This window comes from Mastomys coucha, unplaced genomic scaffold, assembly GCF_008632895.1.
Source record: "Mastomys coucha isolate ucsf_1 unplaced genomic scaffold, UCSF_Mcou_1 pScaffold14, whole genome shotgun sequence".
Lineage (NCBI taxonomy): Eukaryota > Metazoa > Chordata > Mammalia > Rodentia > Muridae > Mastomys > Mastomys coucha.
This window is the reverse complement of record NW_022196896.1, coordinates 98,054,095-98,058,871: the sequence shown is the minus strand read 5'-3', so window position 1 is coordinate 98,058,871 and position 4,777 is coordinate 98,054,095. Positions and strand designations below refer to the sequence as shown.

Genomic DNA, 4,777 nt, shown 5'->3' with positions numbered 1-4,777 from the left:
ATAGCGTTATCAAATCAAGAAGTCAAATAAGGCAGATGAGCCCACTTTAATGAGTCCATGCTTGAAGTAACTTTACGGGGTTGCTCCCTCTTCGTGTAACGGGATTGGTCCACAGAACTTTGCATGATAAAAAGTTGTATTTGTTGTCTTTTAATCTCGGGGGGGGGGGGCTATGGAAGAAAGGTATTGTTGGAACACGGTTCAAGAACGAAACTGTGTGAGGGGATTTCTGAGACGTAGTGAGAAAACAAGAGTTGTAATCTCTGCTCCTCCAGAACACAGAATTGCTCTCGGAATGTAGTTTAGTGTTCCTCCCAGGTGTAGCTGATAGATCCAATTTACTTCCGCTGGTGGTTGTTATTCACATGCTTCTATGGAAAAAATATTTTTGCCACGTGAGGCTTGTCCTTGTGATTGAACAAGTGATTGTTCTTAACCCTCAGGGTATAAATTGCCCTGAAGAAAGTTGGTGATTACAGAAGAATTTGGTCTACCCCATTTTTAGGCACCCCCCCACCTCGAAAGTTCATGCTACTAATTAGAGCCATAAACAGTTACTGCTTTGAGTTCTGATAAGTCCACCTCTTTGTGCTGTTCAAATCCGAAAAGTTTAAATTTTAGGTCTGTTTGTTACAATCTTTTAAAAATAAAATCCTCTGAATACTATCAGGTCCCATTTTTTAGGACACGTGTCAGATGTTTCTGTGAACATAGGGGGGAAATCCTGCCTCTAAAAATTCCCAGGACTGAGGGAATCATTTGTCGGCCAGATTTTTAAGAGCTAAATCAGATTGCCACAGTATTTCAGTGAGCCAAAAAAGCAAAGGGCATCGATATCAAATGACATTGTAAAATTATGTCTAAAATCAACCTACATCAAGGCAAAAAATACACTGACAAGCCAAGGATCTGATGTCTCTCCACTCACGCATGTTTGTGGGATGTATGCTGAGGGAACAGTGTGAATAGAGACTGTCTTAGTTTGGGTTTCTATTGCTGCGAAGAGGCTCCGTGACCACAGAAAACATTAAATTGGGGCTGGCATGCACTTTCAGAAGTTTAGTCCATTATCATGCTGAGGAACATGGCGGTGTGCAGGCAAGACATGGCGTTTGAAGAAGGAGCTGAGGGTTCTGCATCTGGATCTGCAGGCAGCAGAAATGAATGTGAGCCAGTAGACAGGCTTGAGCTTCTGAGAGTCAAAGTCTTCCCCCAACCTTCCCCAGCCCTGCCCCCACAATGGCACACTTCCTCCAGCAGATACACCTACTCCTATAAAGCCACACCTCCTGATAGCGTCACTTCCTATGGACCTATTGGGGTCGTTTTTATGCAAACCACCATAGAGACCCTTCCTTCTCTGGAGGTAGTTTAAGGAGGTAATGTGATATCACTTCAGGACTTAAGCAGAACCGGGTTGGGTGGGCTGTGTGCATCAAAGCAAAGATTTCTTATTTTGAATCTAAGAGGGGCTTTTGTGATGGCTTTGTTGCTGTCTGCAGAACTTTTTTTTTTTTTTTTTTACCAGAACAGTTCCCTAGGCATTACTTATGGTCAAAGCAATGGTTTTTCCAGCAAGGGCTCATTAATCAGTTGCTAAGCCGCCACAAATTACAGGGGAGAAGGAAGACATCTCAGCAGAGAGGGAAAAGGTAAGGGGCTTATTTGCTAAGCCTAGATGAATAGTGCACTGAGTTGAGAGCGTGCATTCATAAAGAACATGTCTGACCTGTGTTTCATGGAGACCCCGGGTTGTACCAGACCATGTTTTGATTTAGGGAGCAGCTAATTTAACTTATCTGTGGGAAGGAAGAGTGTGATTCTCTCATTCATGGAACCCATGTGAGCTTCCGCTTCTCTCAAATCCTCCCAGGCCAACTAAAGAGTGTCTTGTATTATTTTCTCAGTAGGGCTCTGTTTAGAATAAAATTGTTACTTCCTGGATGGCTAAAAAACAGTCATTGAGTGTTATTTAAACAAGGAAGAACACGTAGCTGCCTCAACTTCGATCTATCAGCATCTATATTTTCTTAGGAAGGTAGCTCATAGTTAGACCTATTCACCATTTAAAGAAAAATTCTTGGATAAATAAGGCGAGTGATGATTACTGGCCCATTAACAAATGTTTTTCTAGGGTTTTCAGATTCATACACATGAGAAAGAGTCATATATTAAATTTTAATGACATAATACAGCTGAGTTTTGTTAAGAATTTTTTTATTGTTCTGGCCGTGTTCTAATTCCTGTTTCCTTTGGTCTTCTAATTTTTTTCCCTAACATTGTACATTTATTTAAAAAAGAAAACAGGGGGTATTGTTCTGTCTCAGCAGGTATATATATATATATATATATATATATATATGTGTGTGTGTGTGTGTGTGTGTGTGTGTGTGTGTGTGTGTGTGTGTGTGTACCAGTCTAGATATCTAGAAAGGCTCTCAGCAAAGGATATTTGGAAGTAGCAGTCAGAAAGAGAAGCCAAATTAAGTTCAAAACATCATTTTAGCTGGTGTACCCAGTTGTTGTTGTTTTAAATGAAAGGTGAACTTAAAATAATTTTGATTTTGTTCTGTGTATGTGGGCACATGTGTGGAGGTCAGAGGATAGCTTTTCTGGTCTCTCCTTCTGTTGGCATCAAGGCCTCCGAAACCTGTGACATCACATAGGCGGACTTCACAGACCTGTTGCCAAGGCAACAGCTACCATATTCCCAGAATCCACTGGGAATCACCTCTCACCTTTACCTGTGACCACCATATATACATATATGAGGAATGCCCCCCTTCCCCTCTTCTCTTTTCACCACCACCCTGTCTCTCTCTCTCCCAATAAAACCTCTTACAAGTGGAATTGTGTGGGCCTAGTGTGTGCTATGTCCAGACACAAGCTTCTATTCTGACACATTACCTTCCAGCTTCACATGGGTTTTGGAGATGGAACGCATATCTCCAAGATTGCTCAGCAAATGTCTTTACCCACTGAGCCGTCTTGCAAACCCAGGTGTACCTATTTTATAGGAGGAAGATGAGATACATCAAAACTTTCTCTTCTAATTTCAATTTTTAAGATATTTATATAGTAAATAAAGAAAATAAAGTGATCTTTTAGGATAAAAATGTATGAGGGTATGTCATTATATTAAAAATGTCAACATGGGGGTGGGCTGGAGAGATGGCTCAGTGGTTAAGAGCACTGACTGTTCTTCCAGAGGCCCCTGAGTTCAATTCCCAGGAACCACATGGTGGCTCACAACCATCTGTAACATGTGTTTGAAGACAGCAACAGTGTAACCACATACATGAAATAAGTAAATCTTTAAAAAAAAAAAGTCAATATGTAACATTATTTCACATTCTTTTGTGGCTTTGGAAGCCAGAAGTCATGGATATATTTGACTTTTCACCTGGAAAGTTAACTTTGAACATGTTTAGAACTAATATATCTCAGGATTGTTCTACTATATTTGAAAAAAAAAAAAAAAAGGCAGGGGGCTCCATCTTAGAACAAGGAACAATTCCTCCTGTGGAAGCCTAATAGGCAACTGACTATACTTCAGCCTGTTTGTGTAAATACCCATCCTCCTCATTTGGTGAACACATCTCTACATTCAGTGTGCCTCTGGGGACAAGCATTTGGGAACCATGTGAAGCCAAGCATCCTTTCCCTGCCCTGTTTTTGGGAGCAAGGCAGGAGTCAAGTAGTAGGTTTTAGTATCACTTTATAGACCACTTTATAGATCTGTAACCATGCCTCTAGGACTGCGGCAGTCCAGCTAGCTCCCACAGTCCCATTATCGCACAAACACAGGCTCTCTCCTGTTCTCCAGGGCACTGGGTTTTCCTGTCCACCATATTGTTCTCAGAGGTTTGCTAGCTCTTAGCTGACCATTTTCTTTCACTGATAAACTTGAAGGAAATTTTAGTGGCTGTTCAAAGATGGCCAGAAACATCCCTTCAAGTCTTTAGATAACAAAAAAGGAACTATTTTCTTTTTTTTTTAAACTGTGAGACTAACTTAACATTTATAATCATGAGTAGTTCCATCGTTGGAGCCAAGTGACCACTGCTAATGTATTAAGTTATTTCCAAAGCTTACATGAACGAGAGGAACAGTTTTCCTTTGTTCTACTGTTAACAGTTTAGATTAATTTAAATTAATTAAGCGCAAACAGAAAACCAGGGCTAAGCCCAGATGCTTATAGCTCTTCTGTGAAACTGGAACAAATTTGCAAACTCAGTAAGAATAGAGCTAAAAGCAGTGAAACTCAAATTAACAACCTTAGTTTGATGTGGCAGATGGTTTGTTGAAATTCAGTTGCTGCTTACAGTTTAAACACATTACTGGTTGTCACTGTATAGATGCCAGAACTCAGCTCACCTCTGCTGTCACACTAGGCAATGGAGTGCTGCCAGCTCCTCGGCTTAACCAATGGAACTTTAGGAAACTTTGTACCTGAAGCTCATTCGCTTTCAGTTGGCCTTTTCCCCTAAATCTACGTCTCTCTCTCTCTTTCCCTTCTCTATATAACTTGTATCTATGCCTTGACAATTTAGTACAACATATATACAATGTATTCCAGCTCCTTCCTCACCCTGACCACTCCATACCCTCTAACCCCTCTTCCTCTTACTTTCATGTTGCTTTATTTGGAAATTTCATTGAGTTTTCAATTAGTGCTGTGTACTTGATGCAAGCACAGGCATTTCAAAACTCACTAGGAAGTTATTTTCTTTTTCCCTCTCCTGCTGCCTGGTCCTAGAAGAACTAGATACATCTT

General features: G+C 40.6%; 1 long non-coding RNA gene across 1 annotated transcript in view; it reads right to left on the bottom strand.

Moving 5' to 3' along the window:
• Window positions 1–331: 331 nt before the first annotated feature.
• The window catches only part of LOC116089216, an 18,856-nt gene continuing 14,410 nt past the window's right edge, over window positions 332–4,777 (bottom strand). The window contains exons 2-3 of the long non-coding RNA XR_004118216.1: window positions 2,908–3,006; window positions 332–1,145 (exon numbers count right to left, since the gene is read on the bottom strand). This is a non-coding gene — a long non-coding RNA (uncharacterized LOC116089216). The remainder of the gene's footprint in view (window positions 1,146–2,907; window positions 3,007–4,777) is intronic.